At 41.4% G+C, this 20,052-nt stretch overlaps 1 long non-coding RNA gene across 1 annotated transcript in view; it reads right to left on the bottom strand.

The window, feature by feature from the left end:
- Window positions 1-804: 804 nt before the first annotated feature.
- LOC115292789 overlaps window positions 805-20,052 on the bottom strand; it is a 114,769-nt gene continuing 95,521 nt past the window's right edge. The window contains exons 2-3 of the long non-coding RNA XR_003909133.1: window positions 11,271-11,354; window positions 805-986 (exon numbers count right to left, since the gene is read on the bottom strand). This is a non-coding gene — a long non-coding RNA (uncharacterized LOC115292789). The remainder of the gene's footprint in view (window positions 987-11,270; window positions 11,355-20,052) is intronic.

Genomic DNA, 20,052 nt, shown 5'->3' with positions numbered 1-20,052 from the left:
CCACAGATTTGAGGCGGCCTTTGGGAAAATTACGGAGCAGATTTCTTTCCTCTGCCTACTGCCTGCTCCGCAGGACGGATCCGGCTGTCCAGCTTTCCTGGAGATCTGCCTCCAAAACAAATCTGGCACCAAAACAAAGGTGGCATTAGTCAACACAAAGGGCTGGGTACCTTTCTATTCCTGAGTGTTGCTCTCAGGCAAAATGAGGCCAGAAAGGGCCAAGGTAGACCTAAAGCACGGGGGAAGGATAGAAAGAAAATGAAGAGGAGAAAGAAAAAGACAGAAGAGAAGGGGACTTAGCAAGCAGAGCAGGGAAACTAGATGGAGAGAACGTAGAATGAGCAAGAGAGTCATGGTCGTTGATCAGGGTCCAGGTCTACCTGTGGCCTAGCCAGCCAGCTCCTGAGTCAGCTGTCGCGGACTTGCATGTGAAAGCAGAGAAAGGGTGTTACTTCTGTCTTACAGAAGGAGGGGTTAGATTCTGAATGAGTTTAGCCCTTGAATAGCAGCTTGTGCAAGTCAGGTGGACTGGGGAAGGACAGGGTGGCCAGGTGTGGCCAGGACTGGAGGGGACGTGTCTCCAGGACAGAATAGTGAGTGCAGAAAAGAGGCAGAAGGCCAAGATGGGGTGTTGTTAGTTCAGAAGAGGAAGGTGAGAAGGCTGTCGAATCCAGAAGCTCAGGTTGAGACCAGAGTTTGAAGGATTTGGGCCAACACTGGAGGGCAGGACGCATACCAAATTTGAGGAGGCTAGCTGGGATTAGTCACGTAGAATCTGGACTGGGCGGAACATACTCACAAAGGTGGGGCCATGATCCAGACTGGCCCGAGGATGTAGAGGGATGGAAAACTGACTGGAGGCGGAGAAGCCTAGAACTGCCCACCTGCTCCGGTATAGGTAGGCAGATCTCCACAAGAACGTTGCTCTGTTTCCACCATGCATCCAACAACCAGGCACATGCACCCTCTGTTCCTGGCTTTAGGTCCTAATGGAGAAGAGATTCCACAGGTAGCAGGGCCTGGGGTGGTTTACAGGTGAATGCCTGGGCAGTTTGTTAAGGCATCACCATTGCAAACCTCCACCCTGCTGATCTACTACTGATTTGTCCTCGCCTGGGGCCAAAATGAGGGTGAGCAATCCTTTGACAACTTTGCTTCTAAGTGCTTAATCCCTTTTCTCCTTCTCCCCCACTCCTGTGGTTAGCAGGTGTGGAGAAGAAAGTGAGGGCCATACAAAAAGTCTGGAGTGACAGCCTACCTCTCCTCTTTTCCAGTTTTGGGGATCAGGCAAGTCATTGCATTCTGGGATGTTCCTACTCTCTAAAGCATGGGACAGGACTGGATCAGTGGTTCTTAAGTTTCGAGACTCTTGTGATGATGTGGAATCTCTCCCTCCCCGGGAAAAGAAATGTGCATGTATGCAAGCACACACATTTTTCACTCAATTTCAGGGTTTCATGGACTTCCGGGAGCCCATTAGTGGATTCTCTTCCACGTTTGTCTAAGTGAATCCTGTCTGGAGACTGTTTGCATCACAGATGTGGATACCCAGTCCACCCTCGACATAATAACTAGGAATTTCTGGGGAGGAGGCCCAGTCATCTGAAGTTTTTACAAATACTCCAGATGAGTCTTATGTTAGCTTAGGCTGGGGATCACTGGCCTGGTCCACAAGCCAGGTGAATACCATTTGTATTAGATGTTCGCTGAGGCCATACCCACCTCCAATGGCTCCACAGCTCTAGACGGACATACAGCATGTGCAAGAATGGTGGGGGGACATACTGCAATTCGGTGGAGGCCACTTTCAGGCTTCACTTGTAATTTGGAGTTTGTCCACCTTGCCCACACTCCTGTCATTCTGTGTGGTACCCTCTGCTTCTGCCCCCTTATCTGGTAACCTAAATCAGGGTCTTTTCTGGTTTGGGCTCCTTGTTTAATACCAGATATGCTTTTCTGGACAACTGTTTTAACTACTTGGTCCTAGCCAGACTTTGTCCTACAGATGACCCTGGCTTTTCTTTCCTGGCTGTGCCCTCTCGGTTTCCTGGGCAGAGCTGCCATCTCCACAGACACACTCTGGGTTTCATTCCACTCTCCAAACCCCACCCCTGGCTCTTCCCACCCCCCAACCTGTGCCTCCCTGTCCTCCTTGCTCTAAGCATTGTCTTCTCCTGGAGCTTCCTGCTGAAGGATTCTACTTATACATCCCCTTCAAGAGACCCTCTCCAAAGACCCCAACTAATGATGTTATGCACCCTCCCCCAGTTACTCTTCATCACATCCCACTGTTCTGTTATCATCCCTGAAATCAATGTATGTATTTGCTAGTTCCCTTTTCTACTGTCTGTCTCCATGCCAAGTGTAGAACCCCTTCTGCCCTGCCCACTGTTATTTCCCAGGGCCCGGAACAATGCCCGGTATGTGGTAGGTACTCAGTAAATATTTGCTGAAAAAGTGAATAAATGATTCGATGACTTTTAAATTTTTTTTAATTTTTATTTTTGAGAGAGAGAGACAGAGTATGAGCAGGGGAGGGGCAGAGAAAGAGGGAGACACAGAATCCAAAGCAGGCTCCAGGCTCCGAGCTGTCAGCACAGAGCCCAAGGTGGGGCTTGAAATCATGAACCACGAGATCATGACCTAGGCAGAGGTCGGACGCATAGCTGACTGAGCCACTCAGGTGCCCCGAAACAATGCATTTTTAAGCCTGTTCTTAGCAGGCTGATGTTCCAGTCTTTCCCTGCCCAGTTCTGTTGTGCCCTCTGTTGAGCCCCTGGCCTCACTAAAAAAATCATTGGTCCCAGGGCCTGACACCACCTGGTTGTTTCATTGGGACAAGTTATTAACCATTCTGTACCTCAATTTCTATCATTCTTTGTTCACCAATATGTATTGAGCTCCTACAGTGTTTTCTAAGTGTTAGGTATGCAGCAGTAAACTAAACAAAAACCCCTGCCCTTCAGGAGAGTCTGTTCTATTGGAAAGTGAGAGACAAATACAAAGTTATTTTAAATAAATAAAATACCTTGTGCATTAGGTGGTGATAAGCACAGGAAAGGGGAATAGGCGAGGGAGGGAGATGGCTTCCTGAGACAGGATAATAATAGAACCTACATCACAGACTTGTGATGTATAAAGTGAGTCAATGTGTGCAAAGTATGAAGCACCCGGCATTTAGCACCACTCAATAAATGTAACTTGTTATTGCTCACTATTTTCATCAGCCCACTGTCCCAGGCAAGATGTCTCTACTCCCTTTATGATATATAATATCTACTTCTCTAGGATTCCATCCCTTCATTATGTATTGGATCCCTTTATTATAGTTTATGACTAATTTCTAGATACTGGAGGTCCCACAGTTATATGAAAAGTTCACTTTTGGGGTGCTTGGATGGTTCAGTCAGCTAGGTGACCAACTCCTGATTTCAGCTCAGGTCATTATTTCACAGTTCATGAGATAGAGCCCCATGTCAGGCTCTGTGCTGTGCTCCCTCTCTCTATGCCCGTCCCTGGCTCACTCCCTCTCTCTCCCTCTCTCTCTCTCTCTCAAAATAAATAAATAAGCATTAAAAGAAAAGGTCACTTCTATCTCCCTCATTCTCTCTGGAATCAGCCCCAAATGCACAAATATCTTTGAAAAGAATGGTCTTTACTTCATCTTAGAAGGGCAGGTCTCTGAGCCCCCAACAGTGGTTGTCAATCTCATGCTTTGGGTGTGCTGTTCCACTGCCAGAAAGGCCCTGGGCTTCCTTCTCACCATAGTCCATCCCACCCAGCTTTGTTCCCTTAGATAAAGTCATCACTTTTTCCATGACACCTTCTACCTCACCCCTGCCTGCCTCCTAGACCTGCTCATCACACCCACGTCATCCGTGAACACACCCCCACTCAGCACCAGTCCCGTCACGATGCACTAGCATCCATCCTCAGCCGAGGTCCCAGAGAGCCGGTTATCTTTCCTTTGAGGATACAACAGCTAGCACAGTGTCAGGCATTTCACTAGCTCTCAATAAGTATTTGCTAAATGTTCAAATAAATAGGGGAGTTAAATATGTTCAGTTCTAAGGTTATTTGCTTTTAAACAAAGCCAAAATGTCTTATGGAAAGTTAGGCAAAATAGACATTTATTAAATTTAAATTTTTAAACTTTCAGTCTTACCTATCATTTATGAGAGCCGCTGGTATAGCTTCTTATGGTTAGATTTCCTAACCATTTGATGTGCCAAATGTGTCTTCAAGAATAATTCCAGGGGCGCCTGGGTGGCTTAGTTGGTTGAGCACCCAACTTCGGCCCAGGTCATGATCTCACAGTTTGTGGGTTCGAGCCCTGCATCAGGCTCTGTGCTGACAGCTAGCTCAAAGCCTGGAGCCTGCTTCCAATTCTGTGTGTCCCTCTCTCTCTGCCCCTCCCCTGCTCATGATCTGTCTCTCTCTAGCTCTCAAAAATAAATAAATGTTGAAAAATTAAAAAAAAATTTCAGGGGAAACTCCTTTTGATAATATCATAGGTTTAAATGTTGGAAGAAGCCTCAGTAGAGTGAGTGGTTCAGCTCCTACCCCTTTACAGAATTGTGTGGCCGTGTTATAGTTCAGTCCACAAGGATTAAAAACTATTCCCAATATCATCCAGCTACTGGGCAGTGGAAATGAGTTTCCTTTAAGAACTAATGTCAATAGTCCGTGATTCTGTATTTGTGAGATTCTAAGAGTAATATTTAAACCCAGACCTCTTGCTTCCTGGTTGCTTTTTTCCAAATGTGCTTTGCCTTCCTTATTGGGAAAGCACTAATTTCTCACTCATTTGAACATGAAAAATATAATGACTCATACTTACTAACCATACTCATTAGAGCTTTTTTAAAATTATAGTTGGCTCTTGAACAACACAGGGGTTGGGTTTGTGACTCCTCCCCTACAACTGAAAATTCACATATAACTTTTGACTCCCTAAAATACTAATAGCCACTGTTATGCAATAGCTTACTCATAACATAGTCAATACATATTTTGTGTTATATGTATTATATGCTATATTCTTATAATAATGTAAGCTTGGAGAAAAGAAAATGTTATTAAGAAAATTATAAGGAAGAGAAAATACACGTACAGTATTGGAATATATTTATCACAAAAAATTCGAGTGTAAGTGAATCCATGGAGTTAAAACCCATGACTGTTCAAGGGTCACCTGTATAAGTAGTAGAAGCCAATTCTAGCTGTCTTAACCAAAGGGGTATTAATTATGAACTAAAAGGTAAGAATGCAGATGGACAGGAGGAACCAAACTCCATAGGAAATCCAGAAGGTCTTCACTCTCCATCTTGGCCTCTTTTTGACTCCTCTGTCCATAACTTCATTCTTCATAATGCAGACTCATTTCTCTCTTTCGTAGTCCACACGAAAGAATATGACTACTGGCAGTGACCAAGTTTACATTTTTCTCTGTTCAAGAGATTCATCAATCTCAGATTCTGAAGGAAGAGAGTTACACTGGACAAGTCTGGGACATGCCCACATATGTGGGGACTGAATAAACATGGCTGCTGGGAGCCATCTCTGCGCCCATGTAGATGGAGGGGCAGGCATTCTAAAGGAAACGTTGAGCATAGGACCGGGCAGAGAGGCTGGGGGCTGTCCTTTATTTTAAACCATAATCAGGGCATGCCATGGCAGCAACAGAAAGGTGGAGAGAAGGAGCAGTGTTAAGCCATGTTAGCTACAATCTCCTGACTTTCTCCTCACTTTAGATTGTGGCTCATTTTATTCTTGGGTTAAATATAAGCTTCTTGGGGTGCCTAAGTGGCTCAATCTATTAAGAGTCCAACTCTTGCTTTCCACTCAGGTCATGATCTCACAGTTTGTGGATTCGAGCCCCATGTGAAACTCTGCACTCAGAGTGGGGCCTACTCGGGATTCTCTCTCTACCTCTTTCTCCGCCCCTCTCCTGCTTGCATGTATGGGCATGCACACACTCTCTCATTCTCTTTAAAAAATAAAAGTAAAAATAAAAAAGCTTCTTGGTTCAAGATATAACCAGAGTTCCCCTTCACGCTCACTGCCCTTTCTCCCCCATGCTCCCATCCCCATCTGGCGGTTGTAGTTCAACATCTCGCAGTGGTCGTCTTACCCCATCATCAAGCCAGGGAATCTCCCAGATCTCACTGTCATGTTCAGACAAGGCAGCTCTGGGATGCCTGCCCCATGGTGTGAAGTTTAAGACGTGGGTCTGGCTGCTCTGAAGGGCTGGCCTGCTCACTCGAGGGCTAGGTGAGCTGAGGACTTCCAGAACATGCCTGTGACATGAATACTTGTTTTCTAGCTTGAGTATCTTTTCCTTGGATTTTATAATAGAGCCAGGCACGTGAAATGGTGGAGGGCCTCAAAAATCACCTGAGTCTCAAGGGAGAGTGGCCTGTGAGTTTCTAAAACCACACACACTGATTCAGCTCTAAGGAAACAGGGAATCTCTAAGGATTCGGACAGGAATCTGCCTTTGAAGAAAACTCTCTAAGTGATTCTATTTGCATAGTCAGAGTTGAAATCCACTGAGGTAGATGGTCTGACTTCCTAATTTTATAAATGAGGCCTCTGAGGTCTTAGAGACATTAATTTCAGTTCAGAAGAAAAGCCACAGATTAAATTAAAACAAAAACAAACCCTAAAAATTGAAACTAATTCCTTTGCTTTTATTTTGAACCTGGTCAACCAGGTGGTTCTCTGTGATTCTTTTGCTGCCCTGGATCCCAGCTGCCTTTGGGGAGAAGGACAAAAAAACAAAACAAAACAAAACAAAACAAACCACCCTGTTATCCAGTTTCTGTACATTTAGGGGAAGGAAGGATGGACAACTAAATAGTATGCAGAATAGACACACGTCAGTCCCTCCCATGTTGTAGTTGAATTTTACAGCTCTCCTGCATGGAGCTGTTTCCAGTTAGGAAACGGAGACTCGGATAGGTGAAGTATGCAGGCTGAAGTCACAAGGCCAGCACGATCCACGCTCTGGATTCCTACTCAGGTCTCTCTGACTCAGACACTCATCTTCTTCCTTCACACATTTGGCTTATTCATACTACTTCCCATGAAAAAGGACCAAATTAAGGGACTTTTCATTTGCTATTTCTGAATAATTCCAAGACACTACACATTTGGGCTCTAATTAGATAAATGATTTTAAAATCAACCTGATGTTTTTCAAATGGGAAGATGTTACACCAATGTGAGTGAAATTGTCAGAACTCTGGTGGATGGCTACGGCAGTATTCAGTAAACTTGGTTTTATTGTAGCAAAACAGAACAGTCAAAATTAAGATATGAGCACAATTAGTAGTAAAAAAAAAAAAGAGTAATTTTTTCCTACATTTAGTTAGGAAAGAAATAATAAAACTTATTTTCATTTTCTTTACTCCAGTCTAATGTGGAAAAGGATTTTCCCACTTGGCCTTGGACCTTAGATAAAAAAAATATGCTTGCCTTTTTCCAGAAAGGTGAGGGTGAAATTCTCCCCTTCTTACTCTCAGGCCAGCTAAAATTCAGCTCCATGGGGCTCCTATCAGTTGGGAGTCAAAGACTACACAAAGATGAGAAATGAAAACAGTTGACTCAGAGATATTTTTATACCACTTTCCAGGGATCCCTGGTGACAGAGGAGTTTTTATGTGTATGTGTGGTTGAATCTGAATAAAAAATTTTCCTGCTGTACATTTATTTAGTCCTTTCTATGACTTCGACACTCTTGGATACTTAGGCTGAAGCATAAATAGAGGCAATGTGAGCGTTCTCCAAGGAACCATTCCAAGTCGGTGAGTTAATACTCCACCTAGACCTCGTGGCCTTGCCACTCTCAGTCAAACTGGTTTTTGTGACTGTCAGTCAAAGTCCAACATGGCACATTTCCCACTGATACTGAATGAGCTGAGAACTCAGGTAACTGTTGATTTTGCCCTAGGGAATTTTACTGAGCCGGGCAGTACAGTAATGGAGTAATTGAGACTCAGCATGTGTGTGTATGTGTGTGTGTGTGTGTGTGTGTGTGTGTGTGTGTGTGTGTGTGAGCGCGCGCGCATATGTTGTGTGTGTGAGAGAGACAGACAGACACCAAAGAAACATGACAGATTTGGGTTGGCTACAAGGCTTGCTTGCTTCTGGCCAAGGTGGCTGGTTGACCTTACTTCCTATCTCCCTGTTCAGGGTCTCTGCCTGGCATTGATGGAGGAGAACTGAAGCATTACTGTCTAGGTAAGCTAGCATCTAATATAAACACTAGGCCTCAAATTTCCTCCCCAGAAAGGGAAGTGAGATTCTAACTAGCTGAATCATCTAGTGACAACGCCTTTCATTGTGTTAGGTTACAAAAACACAGTAGTAGCCTACTATGGGAACGCTGATGTGAAATCCATTCCACTTTTATGGTAAATCATTAGTCTGTCCCATTTCAAATGACTAAAAGATTCTAAAGAGTCATGGGTTTTCAAAAAAAGTGATTTGGAAATTACTTTTTCAGATTTACAAGATGAGGAAAAGGCTTGAGCAAGAATTGCAAAGGGACTAAAATACCAACTAGAAGCATAACAATTATCTAGAATATCTGTAATGCATGTATTCCTGCCCAGTAGGAACCAAGTAAGCTTCTCTGGTGAGATCCCTTAGAGGAGCTCTCCCTATAAGTTGGTGAGTCAGGAATCTGGGATAGAAATGCCAGTTGTGGAGGGAATGTGTCTAAAGGCAAGCTGGGGATGTGGAATCGCTGCTTTGCCTTTCACCTACTTTTGCAGATGCAGGTTCTAGTACTCTCACGCCCCCTCAGGACAAGACCAGAGAGAATGACTGTGGGGCCTGCTCCTTCTAGACGGCCCTCCTGCCCCATCTTCTGATGGCCTGTCCAGGGTTCCTGGTGTGTTTTGCAGTGACTTGATATTGTAGGAATCAGAATCCCAGATACAGCGTCACCTCTAGGTTTGGCACCAGGCTGTGTGTTTCTTTTGACTTTTTTTTGTTATTAGAAAAAAAGAACATGAACGCAGACAAGTGGAAAGCATTTTTTTCCCCTAAAATCATGTATGTGACATTACATAGGCACGTCCTCTAACTGCTCGCAATATATTAAAGATAATTTAAAAATTATTGGTGGGGCACCTGGATGACTCAGTCAGTTAAGCCTCTGACTTCGGCTCAGGTCATAATCTCATGGTTCGTAGGTTCGAGCCCTGTGTCAGGCTCTGTGCTGACAGATCAGAGCCTGGAGCCTGCTTCAGCTTCTGTCTCTCTCTTTCTCTCTCTCTCTCTCTCCCTCTGTCCCTCCCCTGCTTGTGCTCTGTCTCTCTCTCTCTCTCAAAAATAAATAAAACATTAAAAAAAATTATTGTTTTGGGTCGGGGGAGGCGCCTGGGTGACTCTGTCAGGTAAGCATCTGACTCTTGACTTCGACTGGGGTTGTGATCTCCTGGGGGTGAGATCTAGCTCCAAGTAAAGCTCATGGAACCTTCTTAAGATTCTTTCTCCCTCTCCTTCTGCCCCTCCTCCACTCATGTGCGCCCTCGCTCTCTCTCTCAAAAAAATAAAATAAAATTATCATGAAGAATTTTTAAGGAAAACATTTTAAAAGATCTCTGACAAATTCATTTTTTGTTTATTTTCTGAAAAGAAGGTAAATCAGAATTTTCCTCTCATTTTCATTCTTCTGCAAGAATTTCTGATCAACATGAGGATCATTCATTCCACAAATATTAATTGAGTAATTCATGTGTGCCATGCATGAGTCTGAGAACTTTACTTGTCTATCTTACTAAATTTTCACAATATTTTGAGGTAAGTACTATACACCATCATACAGGTGATCAAATTGAAGAGCTTAAGTGACTTTCCCAAGGCCTCACACCTTGAACATGATGGCTAGGATTTTAATTCAGGCAGTCTGAATCCAAAGCCCCACTCTCTTTACCACAACACCATACTGCCTCTAACCTGGTGGGCTTGGTCAGATAAGAGCAAGTATTGCCAAAAGCATTAAAACCATTGTACATAAAATATACTTAGTGCTCAGATATTAGGTTCTAAATACCATTCTCTACTAAAAAGAATCAAGACTCTTTGAAGAAATGGCTGATTCTAGAACTGAAGCAAGGAATCCAGAAGATAATTCTGGGATATCTTATGCTAGTGTTCTGTGTTCTTTTATGCGATGGCCAGTCAGATATGGCCAGAGGAGACAAAGAACTTCGGGGAAACAAAATAGATTATTTTCACAGCCCTAGAAACATGAAATACAGGACCACCTAGAAAAAACACCGGGCAGAAGGGCAGGCAAGAGCAGAGCCTAGGCCATCTTTATTGAAGCTTTAAGGGCAACTCAAAGCAGGGCAAGTTAAACAATTTAATATTTGGCTAGTTTGAATAATTTCAGTGAGCACTCAGCTATAGGATTGGTCCCCGGTTGCCTGGCAACCTGGGATGGTCAAGGCAGAGGAATAGGGCCTGAGAGAGGAGGTCTGACTCTGGATTGGAGTGTGAATATCAAAGGCATGCTCCTGGCTGGGCCTTTGCTGTCTCCCAGTATGACCGATTAGCCCTCCAGTGTGAACAATTATTTGTTATTTTGTTTAATATTTCAGTTTAGTATTCTGTTTTGCACTTCAGGCCATGGCAGTTATTATCCTTACTAAGGTTTAAGATGTTCTTTCTTGGGTCAAGTTGAGTCCTGTGTTCTTTTGCTATAGTCTTTGGTAACTTCTTGCTATCTGTTATGACATGATGCACCAGGCTCATTGTGTACATTTCCTGTCCTAGGCCTGGAATCAGTTATTTCTCTAAGAAGCCCTGGGTCTTTGTAGTGGAAAAAAAGTATTTCAAAATCACAGTTTGGGCTCAAGGAAGCATTCCCAGTGTAATTGTTCTTAAAATTCCTATGCTGGAAAGACATTGGGAAAAGGGATACTTTTACTGTTCTTTCTATACTCCTCTGTATTATTTGAAATTTCATCATGTGTATTCATCCTTATTTATTTGTTGCATACAAATAATACACAGTTACAGGGTTGAAAAAAAGTCAAAGTAAACATTCTTTCATACCTTTTCCATGCCACTTCCCTTGCCATTGATAACTACATTTATTAAATTGCTGTGACTTCTTTCAGACTTAGACAATGTTGTTACCTAAATAAGACTAGTGCCCTAAGGATTCCACATTCTATTTTAATCTATGTGGATAACTCCAAGACACAATAATATGAGGTCACAATACAATGGATAGCAATGTAAATCTTTACCGTGACCAGAAAGGAGGGCTTCCGTGTTTAACTCCAGGGGGCGCTGTTTACATCCCCGTCCTGGTGATTGATGCAGCAACAAACCTGCAAAGGAACCGATAAAACTGTAAACAAAGGACACAAAGGACGTGAACAGATCGGAAATGGCTCTTAAATATATGATAAGATCCTCAGGTTTACTTTTAATAAGACAAAAAACAAAATAAAACTACACCAGGATACTATTTTTCATCTCTCAGGTTGGCAAAGATGAAAATGCTCGCTAACACACCCTCCTTTAATGCTGGTGGAATGCCTCTATTTCTGGCAGCTTGACAACAGGCATTCAATGACAAATGTGTTCGTATTTGCTAACTTAAAACACTTCTGGCAATTTACAAATATATACAAACATACTTGAATATTTAGGAAATGATGCATAAATATATACATCAGGGCTTCTGGATAAGGGCTGCACAGGAAAATCTAGGGGATTTATCAGATTAGAAGGGGGAAAATTGTGTTTTGGTTTTCATTAAACTCTAGCTGAAATTTATCATTTCCTTTAATTCATAAAGTGGGCAAGAAGCCACCATAGTATCAGCCTGCACCTTTGTTACCAGTAAAAATCATATCTTTTATGTCACATTACAGTTGTTGCAGACATTCTGAAATATCACTTATTTCAGTTATACTTTGAAATTAGAGTAGCTATTAGGCCCACTACTAGATCTTGTTACCTAACTCATTAATAAATAAGCACACATATTTCTAAATTTAAAAAATATTTAGATAATTATATTTCAGTGTAGTTGATTTCCTTTTAATCTTAAGAATTTTGTGTTATATATTATGGTGAGAAGAAATTCATAGGCTTTACCAGACTGCCAAAGGGGTGCATGGCACAAAATAAATTAAGAGCAGAGTGGTTCATTGCATTGCATTGAACAGCATTAAATTGCTGTTATACATAACAGCAAATGATGGGAAGCTTCCAAAAGTGTGAACTGGCTAAATAATACTTGTGCGTTGCAACAGTGGAATACTTTGTAGCTGCAGAAAAAGAATGAGGAATCTCTTTATCTAATAAAATGAAACAATATCCCAAATATTGTAAAGAAAGACAGTAAAGCATCACTCAGAAGATTATGTGTAGTGTGCTACCACCTGTATAAAAAGCAAGGGAGGAGATTATATAATATGAATGCCTATCTGCATGCATGTGTATAAAATACCTCTCGAAGATAGACAAGCACTGGAAATATTGGTGGCCTCCAGAGATGAGAAATGGGTGGCTGAGGGCCTGGAGTGTTAGGGAGACCTTGTTCCCTGATGAGCTTCATACTACACTTAATATTTGAATGTTGTAATTTCATAATCTATTCAAAAATTAAATAAAACCCAGCATTTAAAAGTTCCTTGCTAGAGTCTGTCAAGGGAGTTGCTATACACAGTTATGACAGAACTTCTCAAAGTCCAGTCCCCACCCTGTCTTTGGAACCACACACAGCCTGCCCTGGAGCAAAGCCCTGAGGGTTTTATCATTTTAATGACCTACTCTGTCCAAACCCCTCAATAAAACATTGCCAAGACTTCCTGGGTGCCCTGGTGGCTCTGTCAGTTAAGCGTCCAACTTTGACTCAGGTCATGATCTCACAGTTCATGGGTTCGAATTCTGCATCAGACTCTGTGCTGACAGCTCAGAGCCAGGAGCCTACTTCAGATTCTGTGTTTCCCTCTCTTTCTGCCCCTCCCCCTGTTCACACTCTGTCTCTCTCTCTTTCTCAAAAATAAGCATTACAATTTTTTAATATATTTTTTCAACATTTATTTATTTCTGAGAGATTGATAGAGATAGAGCATGAGCAGGTGAGAGACAGAGAGAGAGAGGAGGAGACACAGAATCCGAAGGAGGCTCCAGGCTCTGAGCTGGCAGCACAGAACTGGATGCAGGGTTTGAACTGATGAGCGGTGAGATCATGACCTGAGCTAAACACGGACATTTAACCGACTGAGCCACCCAGGCGCTCCTCATTACAATTTTTTTTTAATTTAAATAACCTTCCCAAGACTTCCTTGTCTCTTGCCTTTCCTTACACTGTTAGCGTTTTCTATTCTAGAAGTAAAATGTAGCCTATTCCAGTTCAAAGAGACACTCCTGCCTCGTCTTTACTTTTGCTGCATCACAAATGCTCACGAAGCAAGCTGGCATTGGCAAATTATTCCTACTGGGCAGAGAAGAGAAGCACATGAATATTCACCAGTTATGCATTTTTAGTCTCCAATATTATTTGCTCACATTTAATAATATATTTATTATTCATTGTATAATACCCTATTCATTGAATGGGGTAGATTTTTAGTGTTGTTACAAGTGCTGCCTAATTACTACTATTTGCAAGAAAGCATAAATATTATGGGATTAGATCACAAAATATTTCTTCTTCCCAAAATTTCTCTCATGAATTTCCTACTGTTTTCGAAATGAAGCCAAGTTTCAGTACAATACACTGATGACCATGCTTGTCTTGTGTGTCTTCAGCACTATAGCGAATGTTTATACTGCTGAAGTAAAATATTCTGAAGAAAATATTAATGCTGTATCCAAGTAACAATACTAGTATGAGTATTGATTGCCAAAGTATGCAAGTTGCAAAACAATTGTGTTTATAAATATTTGTGCAGAGCATTATAATAACAAATGTTGATTTTTCTTGAGATTTGGGTCAGCAGAGGGAAGTCTGCATTTATTTTTGGAAAACATCTTGTTTAGAAGCAGACTCGAGGCTATTTGCAAGATAAACAGAACTATAGCAGAGTCTTGCCACAAGAAGTTGAACAAATCATTTAAAATTGCAACATAACCTTTCTTTTTTCATGGTGGACTCGGAAAATATTTGAGGTCTCAACCGAAATCCATGTCTTGTCTTTGAGTGAGAAATGTGTTTTCTTTGGAGTCATGAACAGGATGAAGAAAACCAGGACAACTGCCAAGGTTCTGTGCTTTGAGCTCTTCCATGCCGAGAGAGAAAGAGTGGCTGGACCGCCAGTGGAACAGGGTCGGGGCTTGGGGATTTTGGGAGGAAGGAGATAAGACTTGCTGTTACTCCTGAAGAACTGTGTGGCAAGGTGAGTTGTTAAGAAAAGAAAAAAGGCATTTCCAGCTCCTTTTCCCCCCCAGTGACACCTAGTACAAAAATGTCCCCAGACTGTCTTCCCCAGAGGAGAGCATGGAGGTCACAGTTTTGGAGTTGAAGGCATACAAGCTACCTAATCAAGGAAGGCTGGTTTTCCTCAGTCTTTTTGGAGACTCTGAGGTCCTGAGGTTCTCTGTGGGCCTGCAAGACGGGCATCTCCAGTCTTCCTGGAACACACTGCCTGACCACCTTGGAAACTGATGAGGAGCAGATGGAGGAGCTGATCAGGACTCTGCAGGATATGGCATCTCAAATACCAGGAGATCCTTACATGAACCCCTGGAAGATGAGAGAGATTTCCCAAACATGACTGAAGTTGAATTTTTCTGCCAGTCATGTGCGTGGAAGTACAGAGCCAATTTCTCTGATTTAGAGAAATGTAGCATTTACACACCAGGAAGTGGCAGTGTGACAGTCACACTGTTATACTGAAAGTATCTACAGTCAAGTATAAATCTCACCTCCCCTGTACTACCATTATTCTTATGCAAACATGGGTGCCTATGCATGCGTGCGCGCGCGCGCGCACACACACACACACACACACACTTCTATTAATGTCTTGGAAATGGGACTCCCTAAAACCAATTTGCCTCTCCACCCTTCAGTTTTCACATTACCTGTCACATTAGTCTTATTTGTTGGTTCCATTAACTTATTCATTCAATGAATTCTACAGGAAAATCTTCAGTGCTTAATATTTGCTTATAACTCAAAGGTATGGTTCCAGTCTCAAGATATTCATAGGCTAGAGCATAATGCTGAGTACAGAGTAGAAAGTATGGGTAGGGGGAAATGAGAACAGTTCATGCCTCTAGAAGGAGGACGGAGGACTGTAATGGTACAGAGGGGCAGGTAACCCAATCTGGAATGAGAGGAAGGATCAGGGTGAGTTTTTGCAAAAAATAATGACTTAGCAGATCTTGAGTTTGCAGAGAGTAAATGAGAGCAGGATAACGTTCCTGGGAGATGAACCAGCAGGGCAAATCTTTGGGGACGTGAAAAATATGGCCATAGAGTTGGCATCATAAAAATATAAGCTATAGGGGCGCTTGGGTGGCTTAGTCGGTTGAGTGTCTGACCTTGGCTCAGGTCATGATCTCACAATTTGTGGGGTCATGCCCCATGTCAGGCTCTGTGCTGACAGCTCAGAGCCTGGAGCCTTCTTCAGATTGTATCCCCCCTCTCTCCACTCCCCCACTCATGTGCACATGTGTGTGTGCTGTTTTTCTCTCAATAATAAATAATTAAGAAAATTTAAAAAATATATAAGCTATAAAGGGATCAACCACATATTGGTTCTTTCTATTGCTGTTTCTACACATTATGCTCTACATACTGTCCTTAATGGTTATCTTATTTCTCAAAGATTCTGTTCAACTGGAATATATGTCAGAAGAAATAGCCAAGTCAAGCAAAATGATTTCTAGTAGCAAAGTAAAAGACTACCCTATTAGGAGAGTTTTATCAAAAAAATCCTATAGAAGTTCTGAATTCTTCCCAATATATATGAATCATCAAAATATATTAGTCAAATGCTTAGACCTTTTCACTTCCATACCTAGTTTAAGAATTGTAATATCATATATTCTGAGAATAGCACATAATGGGCGAGGTTGCTGCAATAAACATCTTCCCATCTGTGGACAGATTTAACATGAAATTTAGCGCTTGCCAACTGAAAATAAAATTATTAAATTATTTCATGCATAATTTGATTACCTCTGGTTGAGAGCACACAGAAAGGTTAGTTCGTGACATGCTTTCCCACATGAAGAGAAACGTGGTTTTCAGGCTCAGTGTAGCAGGTCTTCAACATAAGATCTTGTCCTCGGTTAATTCCTTGATGCAGGTATTCTTTCCCCCCTCTGCTTTACTCTCTATTTTAAACCATCTCTCATTCTGGGAAGTGTCCCATGAACCAAACTCAATGTGTTTTTAGCAGTCTGTTCATTTCTCCAAGCAGACAAAGAAGCATCATTCTCTACGAATGTTTATTGCACAAATTGACACATTTGTCAGGAGTTCAATGCACCAAGTAGAGAAACAGAAAAGACAATGAGATTGAGGAATTGTTGCCTCAACTTAGTTCCTTCCCCTCAAAAATTTTTGACAATTTTGTTGCCTGGGAATAATTTAAGATTTTTAGTTCCTTTAAAGCAAATTTTCAAAACTTGAATTTGTACCATACATCCCTGTGACAACATGGGGGTACTCATACCTCTCTCAGAGTACTGTTTCTAAGTGCACACAATAAAATAGTGATGATTACAATTAAATAGATAATCCACATGTTTATTTTTTGCTAAGGATTCAAAAAATTGTCTTTTTTTTGGTTTCAAGTTCTTATTTAAATTCTAGCTAATTAACATATAGTGTAATATTAGTTTCAGAAGTAGAATTTAGTGATTCATCTCTGACATATGATACCCGGTGCCTATCACAAGTGTCCTCCTTAAAGTCCATCATCCATTTAGCCCATCCCCCGTCCCCCTCCCCTCCAGCAACCCTCTGTTCCAGAAACACAATGATCAAAATGGCTTTCTAAACTTCATAGTAAAATAATATGTGTCTCTATTAACACCTGAAAAGATCCAGCTGCAGGTCTCAAAGCTATCATATTTTGAAGTAGTGATGAGTAAAAGGATATTTCAAGATATTTGCAACAGTCATAATGTGCTAGGAACTAAACTTTTATTTCTCTTAGTGGTCGATTCACAGGAATAGTTAATAATTATGAATTAGAATCTACATTTATAATTCTGGAGACTGCTAGAGGTTCAAGAAAATGTTTTGAAGTAGTTTTTCTTCAGGGGCACCTGAGTGGCTCAATCGGTTAATGGTCTGACTCTTGGTTTTGGCTCAGGTCATGATCTTGTGGTTTGTGAGTTTGAGCCCCACATGAAGCTCCATGCTGACAGTGCAGAGGCTGTTTGGGAGTCTGTCTTCCTCTCTTTCTGCCTGCCCACCACTCATACTGTTTCTGTCCCTCTCAAAATAAGTAAATATACTTAAATTTTTTTTAATCTTAAAAAATAGTATTTTTTCTTCATCCAAGCCCATGGGCTGCTGAATTCTATCCCCAGACCCAGACAAAGAACACTTGTTTAACCCTGGAATCAGCACATTGACTCTATTTCTACTGTTAACATAGGGATCATCCTAATAAGACTCATCCCTCTATGAGAAAACAAGGGGCATCTTCATTCCCAGTTAGGAGATAACAAGAAGGAACAGGAGGTCTACTATTGCCTTCTTCCTTTAAAATACTTCACTGTAAACTCATTCCACACTCTTTCCTTTATCCTTTATAATTTCAGAATTTATTTTAAAAATAAAATTAAAAATAAAAGCGTTGGTCCAGAAACAGCTCAGAAAAACAAAATCAACCACGTTCCTTCCAGAGGACTCAGGCCCAGCCTCATCTCCTGCATGACCTTGATAAGTGTCTTAACTTTGATCTTTGGTTCACTCACCATAAAACAGACACAATAATACCCACCTAGCCATATTGTGGTGATGATCAAAGGTGAGACCATCTCTGAAATGTTTTGTAAGCTCTGATGAGCTGTGCCAACACAATGGAAGTCCACCATGCATTTATAGAGGACACGGTCTCCTCTAAATCTTCTTCTCACTGTTGTAGAAGACATGGGAGCCAGAGAAAGGCAAAATCACTGACAGCACATTAAGGAAGCAGTGTCACTGGCCAGAGACTGGTACAGAGCATGAGAAAAGTAGAGTTTTCTCTGCATCTGGAACATCTCAGAACTGCATTCCCTGCTACTTTGTGACTGTATAAACACTCCCTGCCCCCCTCCCCAGCCTCTATGAGAACAGGAAAAGTTCCCCAAGTTTGCTTTCACCAAATACAGATCACCCATTGACCCACAAATAATAATGAGAGGATGTTAGAAATGGCTTTTCAGGTGCCAACCAATTGCAATTAGAGAGCCGTAAGGGAATACAATGGCCCCTCTGTTTTTGGAATAAATATTTAAACCTACAAATGTTTGTGGGCATAATTGTTAAGTCCCAGTGCACACTCCTTGCTCTTCAGCTTCTACTCCACCAAACTCTACAAATGCCGAATCATTTCATGTGAATGATTATTATTTTAAGATTTACATGTAGCTTTTAGAGAAACATGTGGAGGTATTTTGGAATGAAATGAGATTGGCCACTAGTTAATATTTATTGAAACTGCATGATGGGTGCATGAAGTTTTATCATACAATTTTTTCTGTCTTTGTGTATGTTTGAATTTTTCCATCATAAAAATATTTAGAAGCTTTAGCTGTCCAAAAGAAAAAAAAAACAAAGTTATTCCACGTTTATGTTAAATAAATGCAAACAAATTAAATTAGTATACAGGCAAAATTAGATAATTTCAGATTCATCTGGAGAGACAGGTGCTGTGCACCCTAGTTTGTCCTAAAGTACCTCTTGCCACTATCAATGCTATCATGAAGACAGCTATGAAGATATGCTAACAGACAATAACAATAAATATTATATCCGCAGAAAACAATAAAATATGATTTTTTTGTGTTGTATATGCACCTTTTCCATCTAGATTGATCTGCCTGCCAGTGAGGATATCCTCCAGTTATAGCTATTCAAATATTTGCTGGTCTTGGAGTGCTAGGTGGCTCAGTCTGTTAAGTGTCCAACTCAGGTCATGATCTCATGGTTCTTGAGTTTGAGCCCCACATCAGGCTCTGTGCTGACAGCTCAAAGCCTGGAGCCTGCTTCAGATTCTGTGTCCTACCCCTCTCTCTCTGCCCCTGTTCCGCTCACACTCTTTCTCCCTCTCAAAAATAAAGACTAAAATGTGTGTGTGTGTGTGTGTGTGTGTGTGTGTGTGTGTGTTCAAATATTTGTTGGTGCTTTATAGTTAAGAGACTAAGATAACTGAGCAGCTGGGTGGCTCAGTTGGTTAACCATCTGACTTTGGTTCAGGTCATGATCTTACAGCTCGTGAGTTTAAGTCCCACACTGGGCTCTGTGCTGACAGCTCAGAGCCTGGAGTCTGCTTTGGATTCTGTGTCTCCCTCTCTCTCTGCCCATCCTCCACTTGCATTCTATCTCTCTCTCAAAAATAGATGGACATTAACATAAAGCTTTTTAAAGACTAAGATAACTATATAATTAAAAAATGTATTGGGTGGTCAACAAGGTGATCAATTTAAGGGCCTTGTGTCAAAAACATAGTGTATTTTTGAACCAGAAATAAGATTCATAATAGAGACGCTGTATTACATACTGAATGAGGGAATCATCATATCTTCAATTTATGAGGCACATATGGCAGTCTCAGTGCAATAAAGGTACTTTCAACAAGTTATAAGTGAATCACAATCTGAGATAATATATCTTTACGTAAATAATTCACCACTTTATCTTATAGCTAAGCCATAGATCCATTTTGAAAAGAGTTATCTCATAAGAAACATGAGACTGGTGATTACAGTTTAATAGGACAGCCCTATAAAGTGGCAATAACCTATTTACAGATGATGCTGATGATGAAATTTGAAGAAGTTTTCAAAATAGCCCCCCGGAGTTTGTTCCATTTCTATTTTCCTCTAGATCATTAAAACTTC

The sequence above is a fragment of the Suricata suricatta genome, chromosome 5, assembly GCF_006229205.1.
Source record: "Suricata suricatta isolate VVHF042 chromosome 5, meerkat_22Aug2017_6uvM2_HiC, whole genome shotgun sequence".
Taxonomy (NCBI): Eukaryota; Metazoa; Chordata; class Mammalia; order Carnivora; family Herpestidae; genus Suricata; species Suricata suricatta.
Note: the sequence above shows the minus strand (reverse complement) of the source record. Positions and strands in the feature narration are given on the sequence as shown.